We start from the raw sequence: 21,324 nt of genomic DNA, 5'->3' as shown, positions 1-21,324 counted from the left end.
ATATTTAAAATGAACGATATCGGACTATAACCACGCCCACTTTTTCGATATCGAAAATTTCGAAAAACCGAAAAAGTGCAATAATTCATTACCAAAGACAGCTAAAGCAATGAAACTTGGTAGGTGAGTTGAACTTATGACGAAGAATAGAAAACTAGTAAAATTTTGGACAATGGGCGTGGCACCGCCCACTTTTAAAAGAAGGTAATTTAAAATTTTTGCCAGCTGTAATTTGGCATTCGTTGAAGATGTCATGATGAAATTTGGCAGGAACGTTACTCCTATTACTGTATGTACGCTTAATAAAAATTAGCAAAATCGGAGAAGGACCACGCCCACTTAAAAAAAAAAAAAAAATTTTTTAAGTAAAATTTTAACAAAAAATTTAATATCTTTACAGTATATAAGTACATTATGTCAACATTCAACTCCGGCAATGATATGGTGCAACAAAATATAAAAATAAAAGAAAATTACAAAATGGGCGTGGCTCCGCCCTTTTTCATTTAATTTGTCTAGGATACTTTTAATGCCATAAGTCGAACAAAAATTTACCAATCCTTTTGAAATTTGGTAGGGGCATAGATTTTATGACGTTAATTGCTTTCTGTGAAAATGGGCAAAATCGGTTGAAGCCACGCCCAGTTTTTATACACAGTCGTCCGTATGTCCTTCCGCATGGCCGTTAACACGATAACTTGAGCAAAAACCGATATATCTTTACTAAACTTAGCCCACTTACTTATCTGAGCTCACTTTATCTTGCTATAAAAAATGAACGAAATCTGACTATGACCACGCCCACTTTTTCGATATCGAAAATTACGAAAATGAAAAAAAAATGCCATAATTCTATACCAAATGCGAAAAAAGGGATGAAACATGGTAATTGGATTGGTTTATTGACGCGAAATATAACTTTAGAAAAAAACTTTGTAAAATGGTTGTGACACCAACCATATTAAGTAGAAGAAAATGAAAAAGTTCTGCAGGGCGAAATAAAAAACCCTTAAAATCTTGGCAGGTATTACATATATAAATAAATTAGCGGTATCCAACAGATGATGTTCTAGGTCACCCTGGTCCACATTTTGGTCGCTATCTGGAAAACGCCTTCACATACACAACTACCACCACTCCCTTTTAAAACTCTCATTAATACCTTTAATTTGATACCCATATCGTACAAACGCATTCTAGAGTCAACCCTGATCCACCTTTATGGCGATATCTCGAAACGGCGTCCACCTATGAAACTAAGGATCACTCCCTTTTAAAATACTCTTTAATACCTCTCATTTGATACCCATATTGTACAAACAAATTCTAGGGTCACCCCTGGTCCACCTTTATGGAGATATCTCGAAACGGCGTCCACCTATGGAACTAAGGATTACTCCGTTTTAAAATACTCATTAACACCTTTCATTTGATACCCATATCGTACACACAAATTCTAGAGTCAACCCTGATCCACCTTTGTGGCGATATCCCTAAATGGCGTCCACCTATAGAACTATGGCCCACTCCCTCATAAAGTACTCTTTAATGCCTTTCATTTGATACACATGTCATACAAACACATTCCAGGGTTTCCTTCGGTTCATTTTCCTACATGGTTATTTCCCTTATGTTGTCACCATAGCTCTCAACTTAGTATGTAATGTTCGGTTATACCCGAACTTAACCTTCCTTACTTGTTTTAAACCGTTTTTATTGAAGAACTTTTTTTGATTTGAAACATAAATTCTTAAAGTTGTAATTGATAGGCATTTCACAACAAGTTTTCAAATTTTCAATAAATAAAACAACTTTTTAGAATGAAGTGAAATGAAATGTCAAACTGTTGCTTAACAAGTAAAGAAGGCTAAATTCGGGTGTAACCGAACATAAAATACTCAGCTGCCAATTTACAGCTTGAATAATTTTTAAATTACCTTCTTTTACAAGTGGGCGGTTCCGCGACCATTGTCCAACATTTTATTAATTTTCTATTCTGCGTCATAAGGTCAACCCACCTACCAAGTTTCATCGCTTTATCCGTCTTTGGTAATGAATTATAGCATTTTTTCGCTTTTTCGAAATTTTCGATATCAAAAAAGTGGGCGTGGTTATAGTCCGATTTCGTTGATTTTAAATAGCGATCTGGGATGAGTGCCCAAGAACTTACATAAAACATTTCATTAAGATACCTCAAAATTTACTCAAGTTATCGTGTTTACGGACAGACGGAAGGACGGATGGACGGACAGACATGGCTAAATTAATTTCTTTTCATAGATGCCATCATGCTCAAAACCAAATTTGGGCATTTCAGAATAACTTTGGGGTATTTTACATGGTAAAGGTTTAATTTATGATTTTCACCGAAAATTTACTCAAGATTGTCAAATGGGATATCAAAAACCTCGAATTTTTTTCAGGATTACAAATCCGAAGAAAAAATAACTCTTTTTCACTCGTGGAAAATTTATCAGTTAAACACCTTTCATCGAAAGGCTGCACACGAAACGGGTTTCGGTAGCAACTTTCGATTGATATAAAAGTCAGCTTCTTAGCCTTCGCACTGATGTAAATGGATGCATAAAGGCCATGTTTTTGTGGAGCGTTGCGACATTCCATTTTTGACAGCTGAGATAAATTGTAGGTATACGTATAGGTTAACGCAACATGTTTAATTAATAGCCTTTTGCAGACGACAACGCAGGTACTTCACCAAGTGATCTAATTTGGTATTTTCACATTTTTGTTGTATGTGGAGATACATATGTATGTACATAAACGGCTTGGTCGCATCAAAGTGAAGAAAGGGGCTAGCCGTTCATTGTTATCTTGTGGCAATGCCAGGGCAGCAAAGCACAGCAACGCAATCGAAATATATTATTTCATATTTTTTCACTTATCTACCACAAAATATTTCTACAAAAATTTGCCTTTTTTATAAATTTGAATACGTTTTTATCAGCTTACTTGCTGATTTATTTGAAAATAATGAAACCGAACGGATTTCTTGGAGTTTTTTTTTTGCGTATTTTAGGCAACTCTATAGCCACCTGATTTCAAGACCCATTCTTGGAAACGAATGAACTTTTGTTTACAATTGAATGAACTGACAGCTGATTTCAAGCCCCATTCCTGGAAACGAAATGAGAGAGAATGAGTGTTTCGTATCAGGTCATCAGTGATGCTAGTGCTAGCAGGCATTGTAAATTTTACCAAGTAGCGCAACTAACAGCTGATCGGTGAAAATTCGCACATTCACACGAACAGTTCTCGACTCAGCTTCAAAAAAAAAAAAAACTTTAGATTATTTAACTCAAATTTTAAAGTGAGATAATCCTTACGAATTTATGTATATAGAATATATAAGGCGTTTTTGTTGGTATTAAAACAATAGTTTTATTTATATTAAAGCTTTTATAATTTTTTTTTTAACTTTGAAAAAACTCCGAACACCATTCCTTCATTATATGACATTCGACTGCCTAGTCCACTGCCTTCCACTCTATTCGCAACATAACCTCTATTTAAGCTGCCAAACTATATAGTAAACAATGCTAGCAGGCTTTTATTCTGGCGCACACACTCACCGCCATTTACGCATTCTTTCATTTATGGTTGGTTCATTTATTTAAAAAGAAAAAAAAAACACATAAAATACAAAAGAAACAATTATAATAAACGCAATACAATGCGTTACTTAAAAGAAAGGAAATAAACTAAATAAATGCGGTAGGCGTATAGCAAGTGAACTAGTGATGGAAAACTATCGATGGCACTATCGATAGTCGGGCACCATCGCCGCCATCGATAGTTTGGGAAAACCATCGATAGTTTTTCGACTTTTGTTACCATGCCTAAATTTTTTTAAAGCGCGAAAAAATGGATAAATTTGTGATTAGAACCAACGAAGGTAAGTTAAATAAAGCACACAAATCTTGCATTTTAATTTTATTTCAACACAATACCATTATTGTAGTAAATGAGTTCCCTGTTACACATGCCGATTCGGCCGAAGTTGAAGCCACTGACGAAGCTGGCGGAAATGGGAGGATTAAGGGGCTATCTTTGGTAAATATTTATAATTCCTAACGTTTGCGTGAAGATGTTAAAACGTTTATCTTAAAGGTGTGAAAATATTTTAAAGTCTACCGACAAGAAGTTGGCTAAATGTCTTATATGCCAAAAAGAATATAGGACAAATGGCAACACGTCCAATTTGCGTGACCATTTGAAGAGAATGCATCCCAACATGGAAAATGAAAATGATCGTTGCTCAAGCGGATCCAGTAGCATCCTATCATCAATGCGTTCAATAGACTCGCATTTCAAAAGAGGTGCAGAATATGATCCTACATCATCGCGAAAAAAAGAAATTGATAAGGCTTTGGCTAGATTAATTGGAGTTGACTTGCAGCCTTTCAGTATTGTTAATGATGAAGGATTTAGAGCCTATACAAAAATACTAGATCCGCGGTATGTGTTACCGAGCAAAACCACTTTAAAAAACGTACATATACAAAATATGTATGAGCAATGCCGCTCAAAGCTGCGTAATTTACTCTCAGCTGTTGAGTACCTCGCTATAACAACGGATTGCTGGACTTCGGCCGCCACGGAAAGTTACATAACAGTAACGTGTCAATTTATTGATCCAGACTTTAGTATGCGAGCGGCAGTACTATCAACTATGCCATTACTTGAAGCCACTAATCACAACGCATGATATTTTTATTAACTATGATATTTTGGATAAGGTTACATACATTGTTACTGATAATGCTTCTAATATAACTAAGGCGTACGAAATTTTGAAAAAGAAGGATCTTCCATGTTTGGCCCACACTTTGAACTTGGTAGTACAAAATAGTCTATTGCAAGACAAGGACAACATACATCTGGCTCCTCTGCTACAAAAGTGTAAAACGATTGTCACATTCTTTAAAAAAAGTTCAAATGCAACTGAACTGTTTAAGAAGGCTCAAAATACCGAGACCCCTCTGAAACTTATACAAGAAGTTGCAACACGCTGGAATAGCTCATACATGATGATCAAACGAATATTGGAAACAATAAATTCACGGTTTCATCGGTTTTAATGGCAAATAGAAAAGCACCTGAACCGTTTACCGAGGAAGAAATGGTTACGCTAAAGCAAGTCGAGAAAATACTCTCGCTTTTTTATACATTGACGGTTAGGTGTTCTGGAAACGGGCTAACAATATCGCTTATAATTCCTTTGGTCAATGGGCTTTACCAAAATCTTTTCAAAATGGAAACTAAAATAGGTATATATGTTTTAATTTTTTTTGCCGTTTAAAAAACTAAAAATCGCTATTTTTACCCTAACCAGATAACGTTACCGCTTTATGTTTGTGTAAAAGTTTAAAAGAAGGGGTTGTAGAACGTCTCTTTCCATACAAGAAGAGAACCGCAACTAAAATTTCAACACTACTGGATCCTCGTTTCAAGAAAAAGGCTTTCATCTCAATCCTGAACGCAAACTCAGCTGCTATGCTTCTTGAATCAAAAATGAACTGTATAACACCTTCAGTGAGCGAACGGCCGATCGAAAATATTTCCCAACCCGGAGGTGATCCACTATTTCAATTCTTAGAAGATGCAAGGAATGAAGAGGTTACATCCCGAAAAGTAGACAATATAATCATAAAAAGACAATATCTTGAAAGACCCAATTTAATTCAGAGTTTTCTAAATATTGAGTAAATTTATACATAATCATAATCATAATCATCAAAAGATGATTTTATAACTACGAAGGCGGTTGCTTTGAAATATTTCTGTATTCCGGCAACTTCGACAGAATCAGAACGCACATTCAGCAAATGCGGAGTTGTAAGTTCCGAACGGCGAAACAGACTAAAGCCCAAAAATGTGGATAAAATAGTTTTTCTCAATAAAAACCATTTGCTTTCTTGAAATACAAATCAAAATAATTGGGGTGTTCACAAGGTATTGTAAATTATTATATCATTGTATAGTTTAAAACCGCTTTTACCAGCATTGTTGTTTATTGTACATAACTTGATTATCGCCGTACAGCTGGCTTTCGTCGCTATTCAAATTTTTTACAGCAAACAACAATACTGATAAAAGCGTTTTTAAACTATACAACGATACAACACTTTACAACATATTGTGAACTCCCTAAATAGAAGTTGAGCGTTTATTTAAAAATACATACAGACATATGTATGGATGGAATGTACATATACGAAGTAAATGAAATGTAGATACATATGTATGTAGGTACGTTGAAAACCTTTTTGAAAACCCCAATGTATATTTACCCTTCTCAAATAGTTTTTAAAATAAAAACACATACACTGTAATCCGCATTTATATTCATTCATTCATTCATATTTAGTCTGATTAATTGTAAAATTTGTAGACTAACAAATAAATAAATAAATAATTAAAATTAACAATAAGTGTTTATTAGCAATATTATTTCAGAAATCAACTTTATAATTTTTGCTATATTCGTGCATGAACTTCGCATAGTCAACTTAAGAAAACTATCGAAACTATCGATAGTTTATTCGATAGTCAATCTCAAACTATCGCAAACTATCGATAGGTCTGACTATCGATAGTTTTCCAACACTAAAGTGAACCTAAGCAAAAATAAGGAAGCATTTGAAGCATGGATTCTTATTTAAGATCGATTCATTGTGAATTCATACAAGTACCAAATGTTTAAATTCACAATAGTAAACAGCCTCCATTACCTGTTCAACCGCTATTCAATTACTTTAATTATTTGACCAATAGTTTTTTTCAAACATTTTTGTAGACGACTGGTTTATTGAATTTTCTGAATATTTTAAAATGTTTGCTTAACTGGATGCTCAGATTTTATCTTTTAACTAGATTTTAGAAATGAATATTAATATGTAGTCTGATTTTCGGTATACACATTTAAAAGAAAAGCTGATTTGAGACACAAATGGGCAATTCATGGCAGTTCAATTTAATAACCGCGAGCAAAAAACAAACCTATCTTCCATTCTCTGGCCATTCACGACAGCTATTCTCCCTGTCAGCTATTATATGACAGGTAGGTATGGCAATGGAGCAATAGAAAGATTTTTCACTTGTATAAATTCACAATGGTTCGAATGAATTTTTGTGAATGAAGCGGGAGCGTAGAGGTACCTTTCATTCAATACAAAAGCGATAGTTTATGAAGAAGTAGATTTCTTATATTTGCCGGTTGTATGATAGTAACAACCTTTTCTCGAAATTTTTCAAATAAAACATAAATGAAAATACGTTCTTCCTGCAAGAGATAAATAAACTTGGCTTCACTTAACTCGAAATGATTTGACCTAATTTACCTTGATTTGACTTGACTATACTTGACTTAACCTTAGTTGAAATGACTTGACTTGGGTTGATTTGACTGGAATGGAATTGGCTTGACTTCGCTTAACTTCTCTTGACTTGAATTGAACTTGCTTGACTTGACTTGACTGGACTTGGCCTGACTGGACTTGACTTAACTTTTGCTTCCGGCAAAGGACCATTCATAACACTCCCCAAGGCCTTCGCGGAGTGTCCTTATCGCTACAACAACAACAACAACTTGGGTTGAAATGAGTCCAATTGACTTGACTTGACTAGGCTTTACTTGACTTCAGTTAGGTTGAGTTGACTTGACTTGGTTTGACTTGACTGGACTTAAACTGTCTTCACTGGATTGGACTTGACTAAACTTGAATTGACTTGATTTGACTTAAATTTTTTTTGTTCGAGTCTCGTGGAAGGAGAAAATGTTTACTTACTAACTTAATTGGCGCTTAAGCGTTAAAATGGTTATAGCGACCCAACAAGACGCGGCAGTCTCATTTTCGTTTCGGTAATAGGCGCTAATGTGTTGGGGTCAAAATTCTGCTTTTGGAAATTCTGCATTCATAATTCCGGAAGTCAAAATTCTGCTTTTTTGGAAATTCTGCATTCATAATTCTGGAAGTCGAAACACCGGAAATCCATATTATGGAAATCAATATTCTGGAAAAAGCCGATCCAACACCGGCTGCGCCATGCACTGTAATTCTGCGTAGTACACCCTTCTGGGCAGGCGCCCTTCGGCCGCACTTTAAAACTATAGCCCTTAGTCGATCCAACACCGGCTACGCCATGCCATGATTTCGGAATTTTGACTTCCAGAATTTTGTCGACCCAGAATTTTGATTCCGGAATTTTGACTTCAGAATTCTAATTTTAGAATTTTGACCGTTTCCCGGCGCTAATTGTTAACACGAAGAAAATTCAAATCGTCTACAACCTGATCCTTCCAGCGGAGTTGGACCGCCCTCTTCCTCTGCTTATATAGGCGAATGGCGATAGGAAGAATACCTTTTTTGGTCGGTTCCATGGTCAGGTAGTCTTTATGGGCATATATATATCTAAAGGTAAGACGAAGCAAATACTTCTCAGTTAAATTTGGATTGCCTTTTTGTAAGAAAAATATTTGTAAATAAATAACCGAAGTAAAAATCGAAAGTAACATGAATGCATTCTGTTTACACTGTTGACTAGGAAATCAATAAAAGCAAATTTTTCAATTAACCGAGTTTCCAAAATCGGAGATTAACTGCTTTGGAATTTCAATAACAACTTCTTCTCGCTGATTCTCATTTTTTTGACGCACTGCGCCAATTTTTACATACCAACAACGGAGAGTGCGCATACAACAATTTCTTTTGGAACAAATTCTTGATGGAAATGGATTTCATTTCAATTTCGTTTACATCAAAAGCAATTCAATCAAAACTGGATATAAATATATGTATTTATATGAAGAGAAATCATATGCAACAATAACAAAAATGGTAGCACAAAAACTGTATAAGGGACTTTTACGAAAAAGAAATTGATATTTTTTTGGAGAAAAGAATTGCTAATAAAAAAATTACAACATGGGCGTAGTCAAAGAGGAGCTTTTGACTTATGGACAATAAGGGTGAACTGAAAATATTTTTGGTGTGTGAGAAATTCGCACTCTGTAAACAAAGTTAAACAAAGGGTTAAAATTTGTGAAAGGATTTTAGATGTGGTCTTTTAGAAAATGTTTTAAGCATCACTTTTTGGTGGTACATTCGGTAAAAAAACATTTGTGTGCATAGAGTTGTGATCTGGGAAGAGAAGATCAAAAAGGTGAATTTGTATTAAAGGATCTGCGAGGTACCAACATTTATCCTTGGAGAAACTCTGGCAGTGGTACTCTTTCATAACACTATTATAAAAATATATCTTAAATTATCAATATATTTATTATTTCGTGATTTGAGCCGAAAAATATAACGAAATAATTTTGAGTAACGAACAAATCTGGCCTAGAAGAACATGAATAGAATGCAAGCGTAGGCATTAAATGTGGAAATAGTGGGAGGAAACGAAAGGAAGCTCTCGAAATATTGTAAACTTGTTATCGATAAAAAGGTTATTGATGAGCTACCCATTTTTTTTAGACAAGCTATCGTTTTTTTAGCGAAAAGTTTTTGAAAAAAAATGCAGTTGCCTTGGTGTCCAAACAAGTTTTTTTTAATTAGAAGATAGTTTTTCTAAGAGGGGTCGCCCCTCTGTAGTTATTTTGCAAGTACTCCGATTGTATTTTTGCCATGAAAAGCTGCCCAGTGAAAACTAATCTGCATTGTAGATGCTGTTCGAAGGCGGCATAAAACACACCAATTTGTTGGAAATATTGAAACGGTTCACGACGCAAATCGAATGCAAAGCTCGGGCTAAAATCTCATCGGAGGTTATCACACCTTGCATTTATTTATGTGTTGAAAATTACAAATTTGTTATGGAGATATTATCCAATTTGCTATCGTAAAATTATAGATTTGGGCCGCATTACGTTTTACGATCAGTGATTGAAAACCATTTTCTCTCGAACAATAACTTTGCAGCTGTCAAACTATTTCCAAAAGGTATAATAAATTATGGATATAACGAGTTCTATTTGTCGCCATTTCAGAGCAATTGTGATTTAAAAAATATATTTCGATTACGGATAGTAAATCGTCCGTATCATTGTTATTAAGAACTTATAAATTTTTTATTTTAAAATGATTGATTTGTTATTGAAAACTGATCGGTTTTTATTCAAAAAGTCATTGATCTTTATAAAGAAGATACCGTGGTGTGATGGTAACGTGCTCCGCCTATCACACCGTATGCCCTGGGTTCAACTCCCGGGCAAAGCAACATCAAAATTTTAGAAATAAGATTTTTCAATTAGAAGAAAATTTTTCTAAGCGGGGTCGCCCCTCGGCAGTGTTTGGCAAGCACTCCGGGTGTATTTCTGCCATGAAAAGCTCTCAGTGAAAACTCATCTGCTTTGCAGATGCCGTTCGGAGTCGGCATAAAACATGTAGGTCCCGTCCGGCCAATTTGTAGGGAAAATCAAGAGGAGCACGACGCAAATTGGAAGAGAAGCTCGGCCTTAGATCTCTTCGGAGGTTATCGCGCCTTACATTTTTTATTTTAATCATTTTCATATCGAAAATTTACCGATATTTCATCAAAGTGCTAAATCGGTAGTCAATTTTTATCGAAAAGTAATCATTTTGTTATTGAAGTTATTCATTTTAACAAGGTTATCGATTTATTGTCGATAATATATCAAGATGTTATCGATAACAAAGTTATTGGCCAATAATCGGTTTGTTATGACACATATTCCTATAACACATCAATAGAAAATTGATAACAGAGAGATAATGTCTCGATAACAAACCAATCAGAAACCAATAACAAACAGATAGGTCGATTCTAATTGCACTAACGTTAATTAGCCGTTAAAAAGCAAAAACTCGTTGTTGTTGTAGCAATAAAGACACTCCCCTAAGGTGTTGTTGCTATCGATGTTGATGGTCTTTTGCCGGCCATGATCCGGTACATTTCAGTAACAAGCACTATTATAATAAAAGCCCATCTCGGGAACGATTTAATTTGACCACATTGAACTTTTAGGCCATCCTCCTCCAACCCCTTAGTTCGATGATAAACTTCGGGATGCGCTATACAACCCCTTGAAACATATTGGTATTTTAGTTTCATGCTACGACAGGCATACCTGCCGCGTGCTTTTCCTATGTTCCCTAACCCGCTGAGGAGGCTATCGAAATATGTTTAATCCAACCATAATCCAATGTACCAAGATCCCGCATTCCGGAATTGTTTTATTTGTAATCGAATTTGAAAACAGTTTGATGATGTAATGCTTTTGAAAATGTTCAATTCATTACATTTCTCTCATGTTTCGCTTACAAGAGTTCGGAGTGTTTTAAACTGTTACCTGAGTAAACGACTACGCCGAAGTAAAAATTTAATTTTCGGAGTGTATTTTTTCTTCCTTTTTGAAAGCGGGCGAACAACTAACACCAAATTGAATTGGTGGCTTGGCAAACCTTTCTATTGTGTTTTTTCCATGAAATGTTTCTAAGCAAAAAAGGTATCTTTCTTATCAGTTGCACATGGGGTCGGCCTAAAACGTAAAGAATAATACATATTTCATGCTCTTTTAATGACAGAAGGTTTCAAGACCGGGGCAGATTCCTGTAGGAACGATAATGGCGACCTGGTAACTGACGTACAGAGTGTGAGGGAAAACGAACCCGATACCCCGTCGCCGATGATGAAAAACACTCCCCGCCATCCAATATCACGACTAAAAAATCACAAGGTGCCAAGTAATGATGAGATACCCGCCGGGCTATTCAAACATGGAGGCGAAGAGTTGGTATAAGATAAAGAAGCAAACAAAAAAGTGGGTATTACAGTAAATTTGGACAAGAAGAAGTACTTGATGTCATCGCGGCCTTTGTAGCCACGTCACTCTTGATGCATATAAATTCGAGACTGTGAAGGATTCCATTCATTTAGGAAGCAGCATTAAAAGCAAACACAATGTCGGCCTAGAAATCAAACGGAGAATAACTTTTGCCAACAAGTGCTTCTTTAGGCAATCGAAAAGTAAAGTCCTCTCTCGAAAAGTAAAGTCCTCTTCTCGCTCTACAAGTCAATCATCATACTTGTCTGATGTATGGCGCGGAATCATGGAAGGTGTCGAGAGAAGATGAGATAGCTCTTGGAGTATTCGAGAAAAAAGTTCTCTGGAAGGTTTGTATTCCTATCCGTGATGTCGACGCCGAGTATCGAACTAGCTATGATGATGAGCTATATGAGCTTTATGCAGACATGACGATAGTGCCGTGATTGAAAATCCAAAGGCTCCGCTAGCTAGGGCATGTTATATGGATGAACGAAAACGCTCCAGCGGTTTGTAAACAGAGGAAAGAGAAAACTTTCACTGAGTTGGGAGAGACAGTTGGAGGAAGATTTGACCCCGCTTGGTGCCCCCAATTAGCGACTGATATCGCAAAACAGGCTTAGCTGACCTCACTGACTCAAAGTACTTCATTTGTGTATAAAACTTCAAGAAGTGCTGTATGTTGAATTTTGGCAGGATTTACAGATCGCACCCGGACACATTTTTTGCTTACATTTTACTCCTCCTTTCTCATTCCGTACGAAAAAAGTACAAAATCTGTGAGTAAAATTTGAACAAACATATCTTAAGACACAAACAGTGAATTCACGTCATTTCATCCAATCGTCACTTGTCTGATTTTCATACGATACAACAAAAACTTCAAGCAAAAGATATGACGTAGTAATACTATTTAGTTTTCAACTCCAATCTAATAAACCTTCAAGATAAAAAATGTAGTAGGAGGTAAGAACGGAGCAAAATACTCCCATTGGAATGAAGTCTGAACACTGCGCGTCAGCAATGAAACATATTGTCAAAAACATGACGTCACGCCGAGAAAATTTATTTCACAGCTAACTATGATTTTTTGCTCTCTGATTTTTTAATGCGGTATCTGTTTATTGGTTCATGAATACAAAGATGTAACAAAAAAACAAATAAAGACAGTTTCTGTTTACATACATTTTTGTCAAACGGTTAATTTAAGAAGAAGAGAGCGAGAGCTAACCTGATGTGCAAAGTACTATTACACAATAACAAACTGGAGTATTGGAAATTCGGCCTAATTTTTTTATCACACAAAACTTTTCCAATAGGCGTTCATCATTGCCGAAATGAAAGCGAAATAGTAAATATTTTTTTAGCAACGTTGTCTTTTTTTTGGTTTTTTGACTAAGGAAGGTAGGAAGGTATATTTTCACATTATGAGTTAGTGAATATTCATAAAAAGCTCGTAGTTATCTACCTTAGGTTTTGTCTGAGCAAAAATAAAAATCGTAATGCATTTGTGCCAGTTTGTGAGTAAGTAAGTGAGTTATGGTTTTTTAAGTGTCGTCATCTTGGTAGTCAATGAAGGTAAATAACATTTTTACTATTTTGACATTACAACAATGGTGATAAAAGAACTAAGAAATGCGTATGAAATAATATAAAGGAAAGTAAAAATTTGAGCCACAACATTCGTGAACATGAGTATTTTGAAATGTTGTTCAGATGTATTAACTCTAGCGACTTTAATATTGAACCATAAACTATACACGTTATTAAGTATGCACTTATATTTTTATGTAAATTTTCTTAGAAATCATGTTTTTATTGTCTTTGTAGTAGAAATTAACCTACGACCGCTTCTGAATTATTTTTTTTCTTGTTTAAGAACGCTCATCGACAGTGGTCTTACTGTCAACTAGGAGTCCCAAGTTCAATACACTTTCTGCAGAGATAGAAAATATATGAAACGTATTCTTATATACAGCAGCGAACCGAAAAAAATCAGTGGCTATTTCTATCAAATTTCGTAATTAATTTCTTTTTTTTTTCTCTTTCTGATTTTTTCTAGAAAAATTTCTATAAATTTCGGAACTGAAACTATGCTAAAACAAGTAAGGAAGGCTAAGTTCGGGTGTAACCGAACATTACATACTCAGCTGCCAATTTACAGCTTGAAAAACTATTAAGTTACCTTCTTTTACAAGTGGGCCATGCCACGCCCATTGTTCAACATTTTATTAATTTTCTATTCTGCGTCATAAGGTCAACCCAACCAAGTTTCATCGTTTTATCCGTCTTTGGTAATGAATTATCGCACTTTTTCGGTTTTTCGAAATTTTCGATATCAAAAAAGAGTCGCCGTGTGTAAATATGATAACCAACTCCAAAAGAGAAGTTGGCGGTAATCAGCATCCAATTTAATTATCATTTTTGACGTTGTATGCCAAGCTGTTTTTATTGATTTGACCAAATTAGTGGTCAAATTCGACCAAGTGAAAACCAATCATATATTGTTATAACGTTAATTTAGTCATTTGCAAAGTATTTGATGTTGGGAATAGGTGAGAATTTCTGCAGGTTAATTGCCACTTTGTTTATTTTCCAAGAAATACTTCATTGTTTACTTTTGAACAGTTGAAAAATATATTAAAAACAGTTTTTTTTTTTGTTGTTCAAATAAATAGGTGATTAATTTTAAAACCTCATAATTGAAACCTTAATTAATGTGCTTTGTTTGCTTTGCATAAACAAATGGTAAAAACTAGAAAAATAATAACTTAAAAACAAGTAAGGAAGGCTAAGTTCGGGTGTAACCGAACATTACATACTCAGCTGAGAGCTTAGCAGCGTTGGTTTCGTAGATGGTTTATAAGTGGTTTTTAATTCCATATCGCAAACATTTGGGAAATACGAGTATCGACCAAATTATAGACCAAGGGTGGCGTTGTTTGGAACGATATTCCTTCATCCTTTGTCAAATAACGGAAAATCACCATGTAGGAAAAAGAACCTAGGGTAACCCTGGAATGAATTTGTATGACATGGGAATCAGAGTATTTTAAAAGAGAGTGGGCCTTAGTTCAATTGGTGACCGCCTTTTCGAAATATCGACCCATAAAAGTGGACCAGGGGTGACTCTAGAATGTGTTTGTATGATATGGGTTTGAAATTAAAGATTCTAATAATGGTTTTAAAAGGGGCGGCCCTTGGTTATGTATGTGAATGCGTTTTCGAGATATTGGCCAAAATGTGGACCAGGGTGACCCAGAACATCATCTGCCGGGTACCACTAATTTATTTATACATATAAATGAGCCCAATGCATCGCGATTTAAATTGGCTTTGTCTGAATTTTTTGATATACGAAAAACACTACTCTTTTTTTCTCGAATCTACATTGTCTATTTCTGTTATTTCCTTTATATTGATATAAATATTGTTATACTCACATTATTATATTGCACACATATCCAAATATCGATGTACTTTAACGAGACAATAGTCTCACTTGTACAAATGTAAATTGAATTGAATATATGTAATAACACGAGCGCCCTACAGAACTTCATATTCTTCTACTTATTATGGTAGGTGTCACACCCATTTTACAAAGTTTTTATACTCAGCGTGCTTTGTACACAGAATATATTAACTTTGATTGGATAACGGATGCTTGTATAGGTATAAAGGAAGCGAGATAGATATCGACTTCCATATATCAAAATTGTCAGTATCGAAAAAAAATTGGATTGAGCCTTGTCCGTCCATTCGCCCGTTAGCACGATAACTTGAGTAAATATTCAAGTATCTTCACGAAATTTGGTACACTGGCTTATCTGGACCCATAATAGATTGGTATTGAAAATGAGCGAAATCGGATGATAACCACGCCCACTTTTTATATATATAAAATTTCGGAAAGCACAAAAAACCTGATAATTTAGTAAATAATACTCCTAGAATGTTGAAATTTAATACCTGCACTGATATTGAGACTCTCGAAAAAAGTTTGGAAAAATTTTTCAAAACGGGCATGGCACCGCCCACTTATGATAAAATCAATTTTACAAATATTATTAATCATAAATCAAAAATCGTTAAACGTATGGTAACAAAATTCGGCGGAGATGTTACCTTTACTACAAGAAATGCTGTGAAGAAAAACTAACGAAATCGGATGAGGACCACGCCCACTTTTATGTAAAAGATTTTGGAAAGGGTCGTGGACGAAAAAATAAGCTAGATCTTTGAAAAAAGAGCTTTATACCAATGGTATTTCATTTCCCAAATGTATCTATAACAATAAATAGGAAAAACTTCAAATTTAAAAAAAATGGGCGTGGCACCGCCCCTTTTATGGCTAAGCAATTTGCTATGTTTCGGGAGCCATAACTCGAAGAAAAATTAACGGATCGTAATAATATTGGGTACACAAATTTTCCCGATAGCAGGATATATTTGCAGGAAAATGGACGAGATCGGTTAAAGACCACGCCAACTTTTATATAAAAGATTTTGGAAAGAGTCTTAGACGAAAATAATAAGCTATATCTTAGCGAAAATAGCTTTTTGTCAATATAATTTTACTTTATAAATTGAATTATAACATTTAATTGGAAAACACTAAAGTTTTTCAAAATGGGTGTGGCACCGCCCCTTTTATGACTAAGCAATTTTCTATGTATGTGTGGGGAGCAATAACTCGAAGAAAAATTAACATATCGTAATGAAATTGTGTACACATATTTTCCTTATAGCAGAAAATATTTCTAGTAAAAATGGACGGGATTGGTTAAAGACCACGGCATATTAGATATAAAACAAATTTAAAAGGGTCGTAGACTAGAATAATAAGCTATAACTTAGCAAAAAATAGTTTTGGATCAATGATATTTCACTTATCAAGTTTTATTGCAAGAGGAAATGAGGAGACATTTTTTTTTAAACAGGCGGTGTCACGTGTTATGTAGAAAAGTAATTTATCTGAAATGAAATGTATAATTGAAGCTCACGCTGAGTATATAATGTTCGGTTACACCCGAATTTAGACACCTTTACTTGTTTTTTTTAAGTTATATTTTCATCATTTCAATCACCATGTTTCATCCCTTTTTTCGTATTTGGTAAAGAATTATGGCATTTCTTTTCATTTTTAGAAATTTTCGATTTCGCCCATTTTTAATACCAAGATAAAGTGAGTGCAGATAAGTACGTGAACTAAGTTTAGTAAATATATATCGATTTTTGCTCAATTTATGGTGTTAATGGCCGAGCGGAAGGACAGACGGTCGGTCGACTGTGTATAAAAACTGGGCGTGGCTTCAACCGATTCCGGCCATTTTCACAGAAAACAATTATCGCCATAGAAGCGATACCCTTACCAAATTTCACAAGGATTGTTATTTTTGTTCGACTTATGGCAAAGTATTCTAGACAAATTATATAAAAAAAGGGCGCAGCCACGCCCATTAGGAAAATTTCTTTTATTTTTGTATTTTGTCGCACCATATCATTGCCGGAGTTGAATGTTGACATAAAAAGATGTAAAGATGTTAAATTTTTTGTTCAAATTTGACTTTTAAATTTTTTTTAAAAAGTCATCCGATTTTGCTAATTTCTATTTAGAATACATATAGTAATAAATGTAACGTTCCTGCCAAATTTCATCATATATTTAACGACTGCCAAATTACAGCTTGCAAATCTTTTAAATTACATTCTTTTTAAAGAGGGAGGTGCGACGCCCATTGTCAAAAATTTTACTAATTTTCTATTCTTCGTCATATGGTGAACCCACCCACCAAGTTTCTTCGCTTTATCCAACTTTGGTAATGAATTATCGCACTTGTTTAGTCTTTTGAAATTTTCGATATCGAAAAAGTGGGCGTGGTTATAGTCCGATTTCGTTCATTTTAAATAGCGATCTGAGATGAGTGTCCAGGGATTTACATACTAAATTTCATTAAGATACCTCAAATTTTCTTAAGTTATCGTGTTTACGGACGGACGGACGGACATGGCTAAATGAATTTCTTTTTTCGCCCAGATCATTTTGATATATAGAAATCTATATCTATCCCGATTAGTTTATGCCGTTACGGGGTACCTTGTGCGAACAAAATTAATATACTCTGTGAACTCTGATCAGCTGAGTATAAAAATAAGTGAAGATGGGACCTCACATCTTTCACGAATGGAGCTCTGTAATAATCTGATAATCTGAACCATCAGCTGTATGGGACATACATATAAAATATAGTTGACCTCTCTTGGCTATATTATAGATATTAACGTATTCCATATATCGTCGGCTTATATTTGCTACTCTCTAACAGAAAAGCACAGTTTATCTGGAGAGTAAAAAAACCACTTAAAAGCTATATTTTCAAATTGCTAATATTATAAAATAACCCAATGGATGATGAAAAATCCCGATTTGTATTCAAATCAGTTTTATTGTTCTAAACTCTGCTTAATATAAACTAAAATTCAGATAGGGCTTTTTGAGATTCGAATGAAAAATAAAAATGGCCTAAAAAGTTCAATGTGGTCATATGAAATCGTTTCCGAGATGGTCGTGCTAGTACCCTAGTCGTGCTTGTTACCGGAACGTACCGGATCTACGTATATCCAGCAAAGGACCACTAAACATCGATAACACTTTCGAAAACCTTCTGGGAGTGTCCTTATTGCTACAACAACATAAACGAAGTATATACATAAACTCGACTATTTTACACCATTGCATCCCAATATTATCCGACTAAGGCCCGGTTTTTCAGTAGTTGGTTAAGCTAAACTTAAACTAAGTTTGCTGAACCTCTAATCAAATTTAAACTCCAGTTAAACTACTGAGCAGTTTTTCAGTCGCAGTTAATGGCCACCTTTGGGGTAGGCGTTTTTGTGCGCAACATTGGTTTTTTATTATTTAGATAATTTGTAGATACGCAACAGCTGGATTTTATTTTTCCAACAAACATGCTAAAAATATTTCTCCAGCGAAATATATCTAGTTTGGGAGGTGAAATTCAACTTAAATATTTATTTTTTTTTTAAAGCAGATAGTTCTCTAGTTTATATCCAACTTCATTCTCCAATCACTATCCAACCTTCTAGAAATTTTGTAAAATGTATAGTTATCGAATCTCCATCGTCGAAAACTTCCTTAAGACATCACTTAAATTATTTTCCGACCTTTGAGAGATTTTAAGAAATGTACAGTTCTCAAATCAATCAAAACATTTCTGTAATTAATATCCTACATTGGATATCGAGTTTAGGTGGAGTTCAAAACAAAATCTCGAAGGATGTACCACCAAAACCAACAGCTGTGTATTGTGAGAAATAAACACCTGATTGATAACAGTAATGAAGCTTAATTATACAAAACAACTTATATATATTTTATTTAATTTTCGGAATCTTGCATTCGAGTCGAGATAGAGAACCACAAGTTGGGAATTAATTTGTTTCAATTTAAGTAATAGCATTTTTTGATTCATTAAAAATTTCCCATTTCGCTAAGTACGCTTTGATTCTCGAGATGAGCCACTGTTTCGAAACAACTCTTGAGATTTTAGAAGTATGCCTAGTTATCAACATGAGCTCTAATAATACTCAAGCCCAAATGCTTGTTGGGTATATTCGACGCCATTTCGTACAAACGTAAATAACTGATAGGTTAACAAGAATTTACCCCTTCCAGATCGGCCGCTTAAGCGCTAAACTTCAATTGAAATAGACTGAAAAACTGCAGAATAAGGTTAAGCGTAGTTTAACTGAAAAATTGAGTTGAACTTGTTCTCAAAAGGTGGGACTAAGGCTATAATATATACGTTTAAAACAGGTTACTGAAAAAAGGTTTTGCTTTTGAAAAAAAAAAATCTTTCTTAGTAGAGAAATTTTCCAAATGAGAATTAAAGCTGGTATTAATGTCATATGTATAGGAAAGGTGAGTCATAAGTTATTTTACCATCCCAAACATATTTTCATTAAAATTTCTGATGGACTTAAAGTTTCCCCAGATGCTTACACATCGTCGGCTTATACACTCAAGACCTCCATAAAAAAATAACATTAAGATGGTAAAATGATCTCTGACTCACCTTTATATCTGAACTATCGGTGGTATATATATTAAATATATGACCGACCTTGACGATTTGTCAGTCAACTATGCACCCCAAATATGTAAGCACCCTGTGAAGTTTGAAGCTTCTAACTTTTGAAATGAGAAAAAAATGGCGCAATCTCTCTTATCTGACAAGTCGGTGGTGTATGAGATGTATGATATAATGAACCGATCCCGTCAATTCCGACAAATATTTTGTAAAACACCAAAATTTATCAGCTCATCGAATTTCATTAAGATATCTCATAAATTGAGGGACTTGAGAAGATGCGGTTTTCAAATTGGGAACTCTGTAAATTAAAACTGGATTTTCTAGCGAAAAAATTAACTTTCAGAATTTAATTGGAAAAACGGTTTTGGGGTTTTTTGGAAAGAGCTACATTGGCTACTTATCGGTAACAAACGATACCGACAAGTTATTGTTTTATTATCGGTTAGTTATTGATAGCAAATTATTATCGTCGTGTTTCCGATGTATATTTTATCGATTTGTTCAGCTAATGATCGTCTTGTTTATGGTTTCTTATCGGCTTGTTATCGGTTACAGGTATCTGTTTCATAACAAATCGACATGCCGATAGCAAATTTCTTACACTTACTCAGATAAGATATCCAAAACTTCTCGATAGCATATCGATATAATTTTGATAACAAAAGCGATAACTTTTCGATAAGACGCCGATAGCAAATTGCTAACACTCCGATAACAAATGGGTAACACTTCCATTAAAAATCTATAAGTTTCCAAATACAAATTTTAATTCTTTTGATAATGTGCTGATAACTTTTCGGTAACTAACCGATAACTTTTTGATAACAAATTGGTAATATATTAGAAACCTTCTGATAAGATATTTGTAACAATTTGTTAACATATTGATAACAAATCAATAATCTTTCGATGATCCAAATCTTTTCGATTACAAACGAATAATGCGTCGATTAAAAATCGATTTTATTTCATTTCACTATAATTTGTTTGACTTTATTTTATTTTGATTTTTTTAATATATAAAATTCAGTTATTTTATTTTACTTTATATTGTTTTATTCTAAATTATTTTATTTTATTTTACTTTATTTTATTTTATTTTGTTTTATTTTATTATAATTTTTTTTAGTTTATTTTTTTTATTTCATTCTTACTCATTTTATTTTATTTTATTTTATTTTTTTATTTTATTTTAGTTTATCTTATATCTAAAAATTCAAATCTTTATTAAAGTCAACTAAAGACAAATGCGACAAATTGGACAAACCTGGGGTTTATTCAATAACTTGTTCATACGAAAATAATGACGGGAAAAAATGCGGTGCTAAGTATATAGGCCAATCGACACGTACTGTGCGTACCAGGTTAAATGAACACCTTAAATACATAAAAGATATTGAA

The 21,324-nt window shown here is 34.2% G+C and overlaps 1 protein-coding gene across 5 annotated transcripts in view; it reads left to right on the top strand.

Moving 5' to 3' along the window:
* The first annotated feature begins 13,080 nt into the window (after positions 1-13,080).
* Elba1 (Early boundary activity 1) overlaps positions 13,081-21,324 on the top strand; it is a 39,268-nt gene continuing 31,024 nt past the window's right edge. Inside the window, exon 1 of one of the 5 annotated variants that reach the window (XM_067768287.1) lies at positions 13,081-13,210. The gene's annotated coding sequence lies outside the window, so the exon portion shown is untranslated. The other 4 variants (XM_067768288.1, XM_067768289.1, XM_067768286.1 and 1 more) reach the window with 4 other exon arrangements.

Source organism: Eurosta solidaginis, chromosome 2 (genome assembly GCF_040869045.1).
Source record: "Eurosta solidaginis isolate ZX-2024a chromosome 2, ASM4086904v1, whole genome shotgun sequence".
Taxonomy (NCBI): Eukaryota; Metazoa; Arthropoda; class Insecta; order Diptera; family Tephritidae; genus Eurosta; species Eurosta solidaginis.
The sequence above is the reverse complement of the archived record's forward strand: the minus strand, read 5'-3'. Positions and strand labels throughout refer to the sequence as shown.